The sequence below is a fragment of the Neovison vison genome, chromosome 7 (genome assembly GCF_020171115.1).
Source record: "Neovison vison isolate M4711 chromosome 7, ASM_NN_V1, whole genome shotgun sequence".
NCBI lineage: Eukaryota > Metazoa > Chordata > Mammalia > Carnivora > Mustelidae > Neogale > Neogale vison.
This window is the reverse complement of record NC_058097.1, coordinates 93,670,623-93,688,263: the sequence shown is the minus strand read 5'-3', so window position 1 is coordinate 93,688,263 and position 17,641 is coordinate 93,670,623. Positions and strand designations below refer to the sequence as shown.

Here is a 17,641-nt window from a genome sequence, read left to right as displayed (position 1 = left end):
TCGTGTATGAGTAAAACACTCCTATCATGTCTCGTGAAATTTTACTTTCACAATTGATTCGAATGACCTAAGGGAAAAAGTAGTCATAGAGATTGAAATCTGCCAGAAGAGATGACAAATTGAGTGTAGGGTGAGGTTTCCCAGGACCGGGTCTCAAGATACTCACCAAGGGTGGGGAGGCCACTCTGCCAACTGTGTATGTGTTGCCACACTGAGGTGACCCGGACTGGCCCAGAGACACAGAAGTAGGTATATCTGAGGATGGACAGACCCAAACACATTAGAAATAGAATTTTAAAAATTCTTTGAAAAGCAGTTGACTTGCCATTGATGAAGGAAGGGCTTAATAATAACAATAGTGACCACAATAGTAACTAGAAATAAAACCTTTCATATGGCTTACGGGCACCCACCAGTCCCTCTATGCTACTTGCCTAACCTTCTCTTTGTTCCAGCCAGCTTCTGTCTCCTTCTCGGAATGCCCTGACTCTGGGTGTTTGCACATGTTCCTCCTTCTTCGAGGAATGTGGTTCCCCATTTCTGCCACCCTTCCACCTGATGAATACCGACTTCCCCCTTGGCTCTCAGATGTAACAAGTATTCCTCGGGGAGACTTGCCCTGATTCCCTGAGAGGAATTGAGCCTCCCCGATCCCCACCGTCTTATGTTCTCATGACAGCTGATAGTTTCTCATAGCAATCCTGATTATTTTAATGCTCATTCAGTGCATCTTCTGTAAGACCCTTAATTCCGTGAGGCCGGAACTGTGTCTGTATTCCCAGCTCCCAGCACAGTGCTGGGCGCAAGGGTGTTCAGCAAATACTGTTGAGGGAGTTACTATCAAACAAAATAACATCTGGATGGTGTTTTCTGGTAAATAAAATATGTTCACTTCATAGGGAATGGAGGCTAATTTAGTAGCTCCCTGAAACTGCCAGCAAGTTTTTCTATCCAGCGAATTCGCATTTATCTCAGGATAATCCAGAGCACTGAAGAATGACCCGCGACCCTTATGGAGGTTTACCTTTATGTAAGATGAACCTCCACTACTGCATCTCACAGAGGGTAACAGGGGAGGCAGGGGAGAGGCAGGTGAAGGGAAAGCTACGGAGACAGACTTTTGAAGCTCCCTGGGCAGGGTGCTGGTCACACAGCCCTGTGTGAGGAAAAGCCCTTCCCAGCTAGACAGACTCCAGGCCCCCCCCACCTTGACACTGACTATCTCTGTGAGGCTGGCACTATGGGGCTCTACTCCTGTGTCCAGTGCAACATGTCCTGTAAACTTTTCTGCCAGCAGAATGCCAAATGAACCCCTCTTTGGCCTGTAGTTTTAATCTGTCCTATGTCTCCTCTCTTTAGAAAAAAACAATTAAGTGTGTCACTGGATTGTGCTTAGCTTTTAAGAAATAGTGAGGTGAAATGTCACTTCTACATTAACGAGGCCAACGAGCTGTTATATAGAAAATTGACTAACCGGCACCCAAGTCATCAAAGCTGTTAATATAGCAAAAATACTAAGTTCCTATCTGCTTGTTGCTCTTTCAAACTTCCACCACCTTGCAAATGAGCCTGAGCTGGGGGAGACCAAGTCGGGAGAGGCGTCAGTCAACCCATTTGTCCCAGACAAGGCTATCATAAGCCAACAGCCCCACCAGCTGACCACTAGCCCATGAGACCAGCCAGGCCTGGCCCAGACTAGAAGACTGTTCAAGTGAGCTCAGTGGACAGAATTGTGAGATAAACAAACGGCTGTTGTTTCAAGCCCCTCAATTTTAGGATCGTTTGTCCCCCAGCAATTGCCAGCAAGCCCAAGGGCACTTGAGCAGCCTCATCCCTGCATATATAGTTCCGGGATAGGTGCGTTAAAATCCCGAGCAGATGAGAGCTTCTATAATATGGTTCTCATGGAGCACCTGTGATAGAACATGCTGGAGACCGTTTATGAGGCTACCGGTTCCCCAGCTTCCTGGTAGCATGGTTTGTTGTATGGACATTGGATAGATGTGTCCCAATCAGTACTGAATAATCTGGTTGTTCTTCGCTCCTGTGTTCTCTTGTCAAGTCACATTGGCTTACCCTCTCCTCTCCCAAGACTCAGCCCAAGGGAACCACTTATGGGCCAACATGGCCACTTCATCACTCCCACCGTAGGTCTGTGGAAAACTGTACATCTGTCAAAATCATCTTAGGCCACATTTTAGAAAGATCATCTAGAAATTGTTCAGGGTTTTGATTTCACGATCCCCCAGGGAGGGTGTTTTTTTCTGTATAATGACTAGCCATTGATGTTCCTGGCAGGATGCTGTAACTGAAATTATCGACACAAGATTCTGTGTCCACTGTAGTGTAAATTCTTGAAAGTCAGAGATTATACCTTACTTATCTTTGAAATCTCCATGCTTAGCATGAACCCTTGCACGTAACAAATTCTTGGTATATTATATGGGATGAGTAAATAAATTGATGAATCAATGAGCCATGTTCTTTGGGCAGGCCCAGTGTCATACAGATTCATTGATAGGCCCAAATGGGAGCATGTTGGGTTCTTTTTTGAGCAACAGATTTCTGCCTTTTGAGCCCTTTGAAACATGAGGGGTGTCCCTGGTTTCTTTCAGCTTATAAGATTTTTGTCTTCTGGCTCACTTTGTTTTGTGGAGTCTTAATTTACATGTAATAAAATCCAATGTAGAAATTTTTTAATTTACTTCCTTACTTCTACAAAAACAAAAATTAATGATTGATGGAAAGTTAGCTGAGAGAAACATCTGAAGACCTCTGGGCATAGGTGAAGGGAAACCTGTGGTTCTTATAAGGAGTCTTGGCTTACGTGTAACTTTTTCCATGAAATCAGTGCTTAACCCCCCACATAAAACAGCCAATTGCTGTGCTAACCTCTAATAGCCCAAATTCTGCTGCTTCTGCTCTAGTTTTTAAAAAGTATTTATTGGGGTGCCTGGGTGGCTCAATGGGTTAAAGCCTCTGCCTTCGGCTCAGGTCATGATCCCAGGGTCCTGGGATCGAGTCCCGCATCAGGCTCTCTGCTCAGCAGGGAGCCTGCTTCCTCCTCTCTCTCTCTGCCTGCCTCTCTGCCTACTTGTGATCTGTCTGTCAAATAAATAAATAAAAATATCTTTAAAAAAAAATAAAAAATAAAAAATAAAAAGTATTTATTGTCTTCAGAGATACCATAATAATGCTTGGCAAATAGTAGGCACTCAAAAAATTGTTGTTTTATAAATGAATATATCTACGGCCTTTGTGGTGGGTGGAATTCTAAGATAACCTCCAAGGTTCTCAATTCCTGATAATCATACTCTGTGTAATCACCCCCACTTGAGTGTGGGCAGACCTGTGGATATGATAGGATGTCCCTCCCTACTCTCATGATTAGCTTGTGCTCTATGGCAAACTTGAAGGGATTTTATAGGCCCTAAACTAATCAGAAGAGATTATCCTAGGTGGGCCTGACCTAATCAGAAACTACACTCTTCCAACAGCCAGTGAGCTCTCAAGAGAAGTTAAATCTCAGATAAGATTGTGGTCTCAGTGTTACCTTCACTGCAGCCTTGTGAGACCCTGAGTAGGGGACACACTTAGGCTGTGCCTGGACTCCTGACCCCCAGGAACTCTTAGATAATAAGTGTATGTTCTTTTAAACCTATCAATAATTGCTTTTTTTTTTAAATTGAAGCATAATTAACATACAGTATTAAATTTAGTAGTATATCATTATTGATATAAGTAATAGTAATATTATAGTTAATTATATTAATTTCAAGTATATAATATAATGATATGACAATGCATTATTCAGTTCTCATTATGAGAAGTGTCATGCTGTGTTAAGTGCTACATTTGTAATTTGTTATGTAGCATTCGAGCTCACCAAGTGTTGAAGAGAGGGTCAAGAGATGCCAAGCAACTCATGGGACTTTTCTCCCAGGTAAGAAACCTGTATCCCAGGGTCTCAATCCCCGCTCTTTGTGTCCTTTTTTTTCTCTTTGTGTCTTTAATCTGATCTTCACCAGTAGTTATTTTACTTCAACCTGCAAAGAGACCCCCCAAATCAAGAAATCAGCGGGCTACCAGGCACAGATCCTCCTGAATGTCTGGTGGGCAACTGCAGTATAACCCATTCAAAATGGTATCCACCAGGTGCTACTCCCCACCTGCATCTACCTCCCCAGACCTGTTCTACTCCTCATCTAATATATAAACACACCCAATTTAAAAACCTTTTCTCATAAGCAGAAGTTCTTATAGATGACTATTAATTCTCACTATTATTAAGGTCACAATAACATTTTTCTAGTAACAGAAACGTAAGCTGAGGCACTAAGCTGGTGATATTGACAACCTAAATTGCATTATATAGGTAACTTTAAACTCTGCAATTACACTAATAAAATATAAAATTTCTAAAGTGACTAGAAACTTGGAAAGAGCTCACAAATCAGCTCTCTCACCACTGCATGTTGGTGCTCAGTTATTGTGAAAATTATCTCAAATTGGTAGTAACACTCACCATGGTTTCAAAAAATCACTATTATATGAAGGGAGATTTTTCAATATAAAAATGTACTTTGATATAGTAAAATAGTACACTGAGTCACTCTAAGCAGAAACATGTAAAATCAGAGTTTACCTCCTGGGCTATAAGCTCCATGCCTCTCTGAGAGCAAGATGCTCACATAGTTTGCTCCACACACTGTCCCCAGCACCTAATACAGTGCCTGGTGCATAATCAGTATTCAGTAAATACCTACTGAATTAACAAATCAGTGTGATAACTTGGTGTAATAGTTAGGGTAGGTCACCAAACTGTGGAAAGAACCAAGATGCCCTTCAGTGGACAAATGGATAAGGAAGATGTGGTCCATAGACACTATGGAATATTATGCCTCCATCAGAAGGGATGAAAACCCAACTGTTGTATCAACATGGATGGGACTGGAAGAGATTATGCTGAGTGAAATAAGTCAAGCAGAGAGAGTCAATTATCATATGGTTTCACTTACTTGTGGAGCCTAAGGAATAACACGGAGGACATGGGGAGATGGAGAGGAGAAGGGAGTTGGGGGAAATCAGAGGGGGAGACAAACCATGAGAGACTGTGGACTCTGAGAAACAACCTGAGGGTCTTGAAGGGGCGGGGGGTGGGAGGTTGGGGGAACAAGGTGGTGGGTATTAGGGAGGGCACATATTGCATGGAGCACTGGGTGTGGTGCAAAAACAATGAATACTGTTACGCTGAAAAGAAATTAAAAAATAAAAGTTAGGGTAGAGTAAGCTCTGCAACAAACAGATGCCCACTGATGCTTATTTGTAACTCCTGAAACGATACCGAGTAGACAAAAAGCCGCTGCAGTGTCACCCCGGGGACCTGGACTATTGGAGGTTCCATAACCTTCACCTTGTAGCTTTGATTAATGCCACAGAAGTTGCCTCCCTTCCAACCTGCCAGAGGAGGAGCTGGAGTGTGGAGGAATGCCTCATGAGGTTTATGGGCCAAGCTTGAAGTCAGTGTACATCACTTTTGCTCAAGTGCCAGTGGCTAGAACCCAATCACAGGCCACATGTTACTGTAACGGAAGCTGGGACATGAAGTCCAGCCATATGCCCAGGAAGAAGAGAAGGTCATGAATTTTGGTAATCACCTCTGGCATGTGTAATGTCCTACACCTTTAAGCAAGCTGGAACCAGATGCCAGAAAGCAAAATATCTTTGCCCACATAAAAATATTAGGTGTATACTCTCTCTTGCATTTGTATGAACAAAAACATGTCATGTCAAGAGAGCATGTATATAACAAGGAATGAAGTAATTTTTCATATCAATTTATGGTATGGCCACTTAGCCCATCTTCACAATTGACTCTTGCCGCCATCATCAAGACCTCCCTCCAGCTCATCTGACATCCTCCCATCTGCTCTGTCATCAAATATCCTATTCCACCTCAGCATTAAGACTTACTTCCAGCCTCTTCTCTCTAACTCTGTTGTTTACCCCTTCTTCCAAGACCAGACCCTTAACTTTAAGAGATAAAATGGCTAGCGAAATGGTCTTGCTCCAAAGTCTCCTGAGTGCAACTGATTAAACATCTTTCTTCCGTTGAATGTGTATTACTAAAAACAAAACCACTATGTTCCATCCCAGGTTAATAAAGAAAAACAAGCAAAACAATAAAAACTTTTCCTGGCCTTCCTGGAATTCACAGATAAAATCCAAACTCTCTAGTTTAGCCTGAAGGCTATCATCCAAGTGCCTTCCTAGACTGATTCCATCTGTCATTCTATCCTGTAGCTTAAGTTCCTGCCATCAAGTCCTTCTTGTCAAATCCCAGCCCATGCTAGGCTCTATGCCACATCGATTTCTGACCCTGTGCCTTCTTTGTACAAGCTTTGCTTCTAAAATCTCTCCCCTTCTCACTTCCTGAGTTATCTTTATTATAAGAAACTAGTTGAAGTATATTACCTCTTCTATGAAGACTTCTTGTGACTTTTTGTGAGATGGCTGACCTGCCCTCTGTCATCTGCAGTACTTTGCTCAATTTTCTGTAATGGCCCTCACCACATTGGATTGTACCATGGGCTGCCCACAGACAGGTTTTTTACCCCCATAAGACTGTCAACTCAATTCAGGAATGGTCATGTGTTACCTGATTTGGTATCCTGAACATTTACAATAGCTTGTAATATCTCATGGGTGCCCATTTATTTTTTCCAAGTGAATAAAAATTCAAAGTGAGATAAATATCCATGTAAAGCTTTCTCTTGAGGGTAGAGGACCATACCAAAATTGAGAAAATGGACAGTTTTCTAGAACCCGAATGCATACTTTTCTCTTTATGGTTCTCAAGAAGTCATCATCACCACCATTGTCATCTTCATCCAGCCAGCTTCAGCCCACCCTCCCCACACATGCATACCCCAGTACTCTCATCGCTTACTTTGCCTCAGGAATTCAGCAACCAGACAACCCAACAGGATTATCTTATTTCTTAAGAAGTTCACCAAGTGTTCCAAAACTTCCTGCCAGAGGAACGTATGTTTCATCTCTGGGCCTTTTAGCCAGTTTGGTCCTGACACAAAGCCACATTTGAGTCTCGCTGAGACTCCTCTAAACCAGACGAGGCCAGGATGCCACAGAGCTCAAGAGTAATGTTGCTGTGTCATACCAGGACTTGCCCCCGGTGAGCAAGAACACTTCTAAACGCTGATTCTCAGCTCTGACTCAGAAGCAAGGGCTCTCATCTGGGGATAGGAGTGAGGGAGACATGAGGGCTTGTTTTTCACAAACATTTCCTACTTCCTGCGCATCTGATAAGTTGTTCAGTACATGTTCATGTTCAGACTGTCTGATGGTCTGATCTCTGCTTTTCCTTCCCACTTAAGCCCTTGATCTCTTCCCCGTCTATGCGGCCATCAGCCCTTCTGAAACCCAAGACTCTCCTAACCTAGAAACCATGATTTAAAAACTTTCTAGTGAAACACAGATGATTTTCTTTTAGGAAGCTCTTTTGGGACCATTAAACTACCTTAAGCTTTATTTCCTTTCTAGATGTGATGAAGCATGCATGGGCGCTTTACACATTTTATTTCTAAGCTTAATGTCTTCAGTGTCAAGACTATAATTTACAAAGGAGGAAACCGAGGCTGAAAAGTCTCATTCCCAAGACCACACAGCCAAGGGCTAAGTGAGCCGTTGTGCCCAGAATCCAAAGCCAGTTCCGTAGAACTGGAAACCTTGGCATTCTGCGAAGGGCTCGTGCTATTTTCACATTACCATTTTGCCAGGGATACTTTGATGGGGTTCACAGGCTGAGGAAGAGGGCAAGCCTTAGGCATAGGGTCAGGGATACATCAAGGATTTCTTCTGAGAACATTATTAAGTAATAAAAAGCAGTGTTTTGATAATTTGATATGCCACTTTAATAGGGCTCCATCAAAATGCTTGGCTTTGTTTTGCTAATCCCCTACCATCTGAATCATAGGGCACACACAATAACAAAGCTGGAAAGGCCCATTTGGAAATGATTTATTTCAGCCCCTTCCTGCTACTGCTGAGAAGAGCAGAGAAAGGGGTCTGCCAAAGGTCACAAGTGCAGTTAGAGAAGGAGCGGAGACAAGAGCCTGACTTCCTGACACACCCACTCAGGACTCAAGACTCACACCCTACCCCACACACAGAGCCCTGCCCAGCTCCGCCCACCCACTCTGTGCCTTGAAGTGGCTGGGCAGAAACCATCTCCAGAAACATGTCCTGGGACTCATGCTCCACTAGGTCTTTTCCCCTGATTTATGCAAGAGTTGATCTTAAAGTCTTAAAAAGGCATAGCCACGTTTAGTTCGTCACCTTTACTAATAAAATTAAATTGAAGTTGGGGATATGGTAGAGAGGAATAAAAGAGGAAGCAAACTTAGAAAAATGAAGTGGAAAGTAAAAGCATCTTTAAAAGTTTAATTAAAAGATCATAAAAAAACGAGTAATAATAAATAAAAAGTATTAAGGATAATGACTATTAAAACATTTTAGAAATGTGAAAATGATTAATGGACAAAATTTCTAAGGGTACAAATACAGTAAGTTATTAAAACCAGAATTTTAAAGATTTAAAAAATGCAAAATAGGTACTTGGGTAAATTCTTGAGTTGAAAATCCTGAGCTAAGAACAAACTTGGTCAACATGCTTTAGGCAGAGGGCTAAGGGGTACAGAAATGAATCCCTTTTCTTACGATGTACCAGGAATTCTAGAGGCTTCCAAAAATCCAGTGCTGACTGTACCCATGCCCAACTCTAGAAGTCAGTTCTCTGCAGTCAGACCCTGGTTGATTTCCTCTGCTGGAGAGCATTCCCTTATCACTGCAGAAATTGTAGGTGTGTTCTAATGAACCAGATGATGACTGTACGCTATGGCTTTGAGTTAGGAAAAGAGTTCTGCTGTGTCAAGTTTCTAATCCTACACTACCTCCTATTACTGTATCTTCCGATGCCCCAGTTGTCTTCTGAACAAAATGGTCATAGTAAGAGTGTCTAGCTCATTGTGGCTGATTGTGAAAACCAAAGGAGATTACTTCAGTAGAACACTTAGTATGATACCTGATCCATAGTCAGGGGCTGGGCATTTTAGCTGTGTACTTGTTTTGGTGGAATGAGTGAGAACCAAGCCCCCCCCCCAACAGGAGCCCTACATATATTGTGTTCACTCTTGTGAACAGCAAGCTCAGTGCTGGACCCATAGTGGGTGTTCAGATATTCACTGTGTAAGTTAATGTACTAATCTCTCCATTACTTCTCATTTCCTTTCTCTTCTTTATCTTATTGTAAAAAACACACATTTATTTAGTAATCACTATGTGTCAGACACTTGAAGGATCAACAAATAAGAATACAACAAAGGGTTTTAAGCAGAAGTGTGATTTGGTCAGGTGTATTTGAGGTCATTGCAGAGAGCGGGTCAAAAAGCAGCAAACTTGGGTTTAAGCAAGTTTCAGAGATGGTGCTGACCACAGTAATGACCCTGGACATAAGAAAAAGTGAATGAAAAATGGACTCTTGATGGTTTGAGGCTTCAGGATGGAGCTCCAGGCCTGAACTGAATACAAGGAATGAGAGAGCAGAGGTCTCCTCTCTTAACGTATAACTCACTTTCCATGTGATTGATGTACTTTGTGGAAAGCCTTCCACCTCCCCCAGCTTTCGCCTGAACATCCACTGCTCTCTCTATTCTTCCCTTGTGTCTGCTACTGGACTTCATATCTTAGCAGATATAAAAAAGTTGTATTACGTTAAGTGAAGTAGAATTGAAAGCTAAAAAGCCCAACACACACAGAGGTTTTTTCAGTTTGTTTTGAAACAAAAAGTGAATCACATCTACTATCTCTAAAACAACAACAACACAGGAATAAGGAAAGAAAGACAGAAGGAAGGAAAAATAGTAAAAGGAAGAAAGTGAACCGTACACTTTGAAGTGGGCTTCACACCACAAACCATAGGCAACCTGCCTATTTCTCTTTAAGATGGAATGACCTAGATTAATAAATCAAATACACATTTGATATTTGATGATTACAGTCAGTTAACAAAAAGAGTATTTGCAGAGAAAAAAGGTGAATTCTTCCCCCTGGCATAATAAAAAAAGAGAAATATATATATGAAAAATGAAAAGTATATTAAGACTATACAGAATTGTTACTATATTTTTCAACTTGTCTTAAACAATTTTTTTTGCTAATTCTAAGAACTTGCTGAAAATCTACACCAAGTTTACTTATTACTGCAAGGGGACATTTGACAGCTTCTACGATGCCACTTCTACTCTTCCAAGATAAGAAGTTTCAAGGAAAATGTTCATGAAAGAGCTGCTCTCCTCTTAAAGATATGTAAGTCTGTATCTTCCCCACTAAATTCTTGAGATGTGTCCATGAAATCTCCCAGATTTGAATAGCCAATTCAAAGCCTTTTTTTTTGAAGGATGAGGGTTTTAACTTATAATTTTAATAGATTTTTTATAGTAAACAATTTGGATTCCATTACAGTGTAGGCAATAGTGTATTGATTTTTTAAAAATCCTTATTCTGAATTGTAGTCAGTTAGTGAACATGGGGATCCAATTCAACGCATGTAAACCCATTGCAAGCGAAGATCTCTTCAATGTGCAGACAGCAAGTAACTATTCACTTGTAACCTCACCCTTTGCTAAACTGTTTCTTAAGAAGAAGAGCAAAGACATTTTTGTGCAATCAAAAAAACAGAGTTTATCACTGAAAGAGTCTCCCTGGGGGAACTTCTAAAGACTGAATCACAGGAAGAAGAAATTTTGATGATAGGAATGGAAGGGAAACACCAGAAAGAACAGTAAGCAATGGAACTAGTACCAATGTGAAAAAGTCTGTTCAGATACTGACTTAAACAATGCAATGACAGTGCCTAATTTGAGGGTATAGAAATGATGTAGCAAATGATGTAAAAGAGGAGAGTGAGTGGAATTACGATTTCTAAGATCTTTGTGTTTTTCTGGCAAGAAGGTAAAGATTTAGTTAAAGGTGATTTTTAAGGAAATAAAATAGATGGCTTCCAAATGTCTTGAAGAAAACATTAACCAAAAATATGTTCTTCAATCCAAATAAAAGTAGAAGGGGATAAAATATGCAAAGCAGGATGAATAATAATATAATATTATAAGATGAATAATATTATATTATTATAATAATATAAGATGAATAAGCAGGATGAATAATAATATAAGCACAAGGTAAGATGATAGAGATGAATTCATATACTTCCATAATCACAGTCAGTGTAAATGAAATAAAATTTTGTTGAAAAAAAGGATGTCGGTTTTTCAGCTACATGATGTTTACAAGAAACACACTTAAATTATGAGGACACAGACTCGCTCAAAGTCCAACTGCAGATTAAGTTACCCCAGTGGCTCCATTAGCATCAGAAAGAAATAGATCCTAAGGCAAAAATAATTGTAAGGGATAAAGAAAGGTCATGATGTGATGATAAATGGAACGATTTATCACAAAGAGACAGTATTTATAAACTTGTATGCATCTAACAGAATAGCTTCAAAATACACAAAACAAGAAGTAGTTTATGAAGCCTAACTGCTTCGGATAGAAATTGATGTACATGAGTCATTTACCCACATCTTAGAAATCATTTATTCTCAGCGTAAATTTTTATTGCAATACCAGTTGGTATTCAGTCTGTAACACACTCAGTGAACAGGTTTTAAAATACAGAATAAGTTCAAAAATTTATTTATGCATCAGGTAGATCAATTGGCTTCAGGAAAAACAAGAGAAGAACCACCACAGAGGAGCTCTCCGTTGAGCCAGGCTTGTTGCCAGCCTCTGCCTCCCTTCTCTCTTGTCCTTGCTGAGGCTCCCCGCAGGTCCAGCCCCACCCACGCTTCCAGGATCAAGTCAGACTTCACGCAGAAAATGCTGAGCCTCTCCGGTCAGCCGGCTCCTACTCTTGCTGCCAAACCTCCCTCCCAAGGCCTGAATATTGGTCCCTGAATCATACTTACAGTAACCAGCAGCTGGACTCAGAGCAATGCTGGACCTGGGGTCAGTGTACTCCGCCTGTCGGGTGAGGCATAGCTCATTCCTTCAGCTCCTCTCTTCCTTTATCAGTGAACAGTTACCATCATGTCCATTAGGAATGACACTTATTGGACAAACAGAGCTAATTCTTTCAGCATTGCAGCAGGGGCAGTGCCCTGGCTTCTGTCCTCTTTCTGTAGGGGTGCATCTAGTGTCAGGGGCAGGCCAAATACCTGAGTGTCCCTTCTGATTCCCATGCCTGGTAGTTGACACGCCAGCCTTCTGTTATTCTAGTTCCAGATCCTCATTGACTCTGATGTGTAACTCTCGCCTCCCCCACCTCTACTGTCTGAGCTGCCACTCAGTGGAAGTCATTCAAGTCCATTAAGTCTCTAACACTTAAAGAATGTCTACCCCCGCCACACTTGACCCAGATACCACTGGAGATAAGAAGAGGTATAAAACTCTCCCAGTGCCCAGAGCCTAGAATAGAAGGGGCGTAAGTCCAGTACATGGAAAAGAATCTAAAGTGGGCTCATGTCATTGTTGGTCCCGATGTCCATGTCTGTGAGCACACAGGATTTGGTGGACACCCAATGAAGGCTTTCATGACTTGCTCAGATATTTGTCCCACACTGAACCCCCATAGCTGACCCGACATTTTTGATCCATATACCATTTTATTTTGCTTTTCTTCTTCATCATCCATTGTTTAATTTGTGAGGAATTTTCCTGTTGAAATAGAGAAAGTTGAAGGGAAATACAAAAATGACACTGCTTCTAGATCCATAGATAGCTTTCACAGTTCTTGTATCAGACATCAGGAGGTCACTGTAGATTAACAGTGTTTAAAATACAAAAGATAGCTGTGATTATATGCAGTTTGACTTTCCATCTATTGAGAATAAAGCCTCTCCACAGCTGCAATGTGTTGTTTGTGGAGAAACGCTTGCAAATGAAAGCCTGGAACTGTCTCTCTCATCTTGTAATTTAGAAACAAAACCTGAAAATTATATATATCTAAAAATGGATACCAGTTTATTTTTTTTGTAAGTTCAAAAAAAAAAGACATTTCAACCATCAACTTGTGAAAGCAATTGTTGGTTCTAGAATATATAGTTAGACTTCATTTCATTTTAATATGTTTTTGGTCCCTAAGTCAAATATGATATAAAGTCATATTAAAATTTATTTGTCCATAAATCATTCCTTTTCATATAGAATTAAGTTAAAATAAATCAGAGAGTGTATATCACCTGATAAATGAAAATGTTGTAAAAATGTCCTCTTCAAATAATTACTAGACTATTAAAAATGAAATACTGGTATAATATTTTCTTATGATGGAATACTTAGGGAATACCAAAAAGTAGACAATAATGTAATAAATACCCATATTCTCAGCACCTAGCTTAAGAATTCAGAACATAGATCTAAAATATGTCTATAAATTTAAAATAACACCTGAACAAATGTCATGTAAAAATGATAAAATAATTAATAAACTTCTTAAGAGGGTTTGCAAGATTTTACTTTATAAAAGGAGATGGCAAGTCAGAAAACCTTAGTGTTGGGTCCGTAATCAAAGGAGCGAGACTGATACAAAGCGAAGGTCAAGCAAAGCTTTATTTTGCACCAAGCATCGAGAATCAAACTGACCGGCCAGTGCTGTCTCTTGCAAAGAGGCGACCCCTTTCTGCCTTACAGACTAGCTTTTAAGGGCAAAGGCCATGTGGTTGGGCCTGGCCACGCACAGGTGGCCAATGAGATTGTAACACACAGAGAAAGCTGCATAATCATGCTAGGTCACACATAAGTGACCAATTGAATCACAATTTACTCTATATTAGATATTTGAACTAGCCTATCACCTTGGTCAGAATTGGCGCCCAAAAGGCACCCAAAGGGCAGGGCCCATACTCCTTGGTAGCTAGGGAGACAGTATGCGCCCCCACTGATTGAATACCTCCACCTGGCCTGACCCACCCTTGTATTTGGGCTTTGTTACCTGGGACTGGTTTCCGGGACTTGTTTTTAAGTAAGTCCCCTGGAGGAAGGGGGGACAGGGACAGTTTAAGTTTTACTGTATAAACAACAAAATCACTGTTTAACCAAATGGAGCTGCTCTGGCTAAATAGGCCCTTACACTGAGGAAATGCTGCTTTATGTATTCACTGAAATCATGAGGTGCATTTTACCTGTGGGTGTTGTGACACCAAATTTCCTGGCTGTCCCTCTCCAGATTCACCTAAGAAGCTCAATAAGAAAGAATAAATGAGTTTTGAATATTTTTTTAAATACCACTTTATATTCTTAAGTCTAGAGCGAAGAACACAAAAAATTTCCTTCCTTTCAACATTCTCTACATTCTGAGCCAGTCTGTGTTGTCAAAACAGAGCCAGAGGCTGGAGGAGAAGTAGTTGGAAGCCATGACCATGTTAGACTCCACATCAGACACATTATGTGCCTTTGTTTCTCTAACTCATATAACCATCCCTTGAAAGGGGCATTACTGTGGTCGCCATTTTGCTCATGAGGAAACCAAGGGCTGAAGACATTAGGAGTCTAGCCCAAGGCCAGCAGTGTTGGAACCACTGCTAAGACATACCGGCGCCTGACTCCAAAGTCCATGCTTAGAGACTTCAAGGTTTCAAACAAACAGCAGCACATGATAGAACATCACAAATGAAAGCACACTGTGTTTACCCCATCAAGGTGAGTATAGTACACCTTTCCTTCTTGGAGGAGGAGGATGACAGAGTCAAATTTGGGCAAGAGCTCTGAGAACTTGCCAAGTTTCCTGTCTCATTCTGTCCCTGGTAAACCGTGTGGGGGGCGGGGGGGGGGCTCCCAACATCAGCAGCAGTTGATCTCCTCCACTCCTGGAGGTAGAAGGGAAGCTCGCTCTCCAAGGCAACTAGTGGCCTAGTTAAGAACACACATTAAGAACACACGTGGTCCTGACTGCTGGCTGGCCAGGGCCTCTGCAATCATTGCTGACCAAAACCCCCAGTGTTTCTGAGATCATTTGCCTATTTCTTGATCCTCTAACTTCCCTGTGAGCCCATGTGCCCTTCCAACGTCATTCCCATTCTCTGCACTGGGCCTCACCTGTGGAACTCAACACTCTTATTTAACATTCACTCAAACCAATGCAAAATTCAAACTATGCACCTTTGTCACTTTAGGAAGAGAAAAACGGAGAGGTAGAAGAGGCAGAGAAAGGAGCAAGAGGAGCAGCAGAAAGAAGAGAATAATCCAGAGAAGGACTTGGTCTCTCCAGACGTCATACTCCTGGTCTGTTAAAGGAAGATGCTGCACCAAATAAGTTATTATTAAAATTTTCTGGATGTAGAATTTATGAAGAAAGCTGCGGGCCCAGTTCTAAGGGGTATGTGCACACACACACACACACACACACACAGTATATCTACAATTCCAAGTGTGCAGTTGGATCTAGATTTCTTTTTTTTTTTTTTTTTTTGGATTTTCTTTTTTTTTTTTTTCCAATTTATTTATTTTCAGAAAAACAGTATTCATTATTTTTTCACCACACCCAGTGCTCCATGCAAGCTGTGCCCTCTATAATACCCACCACCTGGTACCCCAACCTCCCACCCCCCCACCACTTCAAACCCCTCAGACTGTTTTTCAGAGTCCATAGTCTCTCATGGTTCATCTCCCCTTCCAATTTACCCAAAAGCACATACCCTCCCCAATGTCCATAACCTTCCCCCCTTCTCCCAACCCCCCTCCCCCCAGCAACCCACAGTTTATTTCGTGAGATTAAGAGTCACTTATGGTTTGTCTCCCTCCCTATCCCATCTTGTTTCATGGATTCTTCTCCTACCCACTTAAGCCCCCATGTTGCATCACCACTCCCTCATATCAGGGAGATCATATGATAGTTGTCTTTCTCCGCTTGACTTATTTCGCTAAGCATGATACGCTCTAGTTCCATCCATGTTGTCGCAAATGGCAAGATTTCGTTTCTTTTGATGGCTGCATAGTATTCCATTGTGTATATATACCACCTCTTCTTGATCCATTCATCTGTTGATGGACATCTAGGTTCTTTCCATAGTTTGGCTATTGTGGACATTGCTGCTATAAACATTCGGGTGCACGTGCCCCTTTGGATCACTACGTTTGTATCTTTAGGGTAAATTCCCAGTAGTGCAATTGCTGGGTCATAGGGCAGTTCTATTGTCAACATTTTGAGGAATCTCCATGCTGTTTTCCAGAGTGGTTGCACCAGCTTGCATTCCCACCAACAGTGTAGGAGGGTTCCCCTTTCTCCGCATCCTCGCCAGCATCTGTCATTTCCTGACTTGTTGATTTTAGCCATTCTGACTGGTGTGAGGTGATATCTCATTGTGGTTTTGATTTGTATTTCCCTGATGCCGAGTGATATGGAGCACTTTTTCATGTGTCTGTTGGCCATCTGGATGTCTTCTTGGCAGAAACGTCTGTTCATGTCCTCTGCCCATTTCTTGATTGGATTATTTGTTCTTTGGGTGTTGAGTTTGTTAAGTTCTTTATAGATTTTGGACACTAGTCCTTTATCTGATATGTCGTTTGCAAATATCTTCTCCCATTCTGTCAGTTGTCTTTTGGTCTTGTTAACTGTTTCCTTTGCTGTGCAAAAGCTTTTGATTTTGATGAAATCCCAAAAGTTCATTTTTGCCCTTGCTTCCCTTGCCTTTGGCGATGTTCCTAGGAAGATGTTGCTGCGGCTGAGGTCGAAGAGGTTGCTGCCTGTGTTCTCCTCAAGGATTTTGATGGATTCCTTTCTCACATTGAGGTCCTTAATCCATTTTGAATCTATTTTTGTGTGTGGTGTAAGGAAATGGTCCAATTTCATTTTTCTGCACGTGGCTGTCCAATTTTCCCAACACCATTTATTGAAGAGGCTGTCTTTTTTCCATTGGACATTCTTTCCTGCTTTGTCGAAGATTAGTTGACCATAGAGTTGAGGGTCTATTTCTGGGCTCTCTATTCTGTTCCATTGGTCTATGTGTCAGTTTTTGTGCCAGTACCATGCTGTCTTGATGATGACAGCTTTGTAATAGAGCTTGAAGTCCGGAATTGTGATGCCACCAACTTTGGCTTTGTTTTTCAATATCCCTTGGGCTATTCGAGGTCTTTTCTGGTTCCATATAAATTTTTAAATTATTTGTTCCATTTCTTTGAAAAAGATGGATGGTACTTTGATAGGAATTGCATTAAATGTGTAGATTGCTTTAGGTAGCATAGACATTTTCACAATATTTATTCTTCCAATCCAGGAGCATGGAACATTTTTCCATTTCTTTGTGTCTTCCTCAATTTCTTTCATGAGTACTTTATAGTTTTCTGAGTATAGATTCTTAGCCTCTTTGGTTAGGTTTATTCCTAGGTATCTTATGGTCTGGGGTGCAATTGTAAATGGGATTGACTCCTTAATTTCTCTTTCTTCTGTCTTGTTGTTGGTGTAGAGAAGTGCAACTGATTTCTGTGCATTGATCTTATATCCTGACACTTTACTGAATTCCTGTATAAGTTCTAGCAGTTTTGGAGTGGAGTCTTTTGGGTTTTCCAC

The 17,641-nt window shown here is 41.1% G+C and overlaps 1 long non-coding RNA gene across 1 annotated transcript; it reads left to right on the top strand.

Annotated features, from left to right (window-relative positions):
* Nucleotides 1–3,871: 3,871 nt before the first annotated feature.
* On the top strand, nt 3,872–15,551 carry LOC122913950. The gene is made up of 3 exons (XR_006385754.1): nt 3,872–3,943; nt 10,243–10,383; nt 15,249–15,551. It is a non-coding gene; the product is annotated as an uncharacterized LOC122913950 (long non-coding RNA).
* Nucleotides 15,552–17,641: the final 2,090 nt, after the last annotated feature.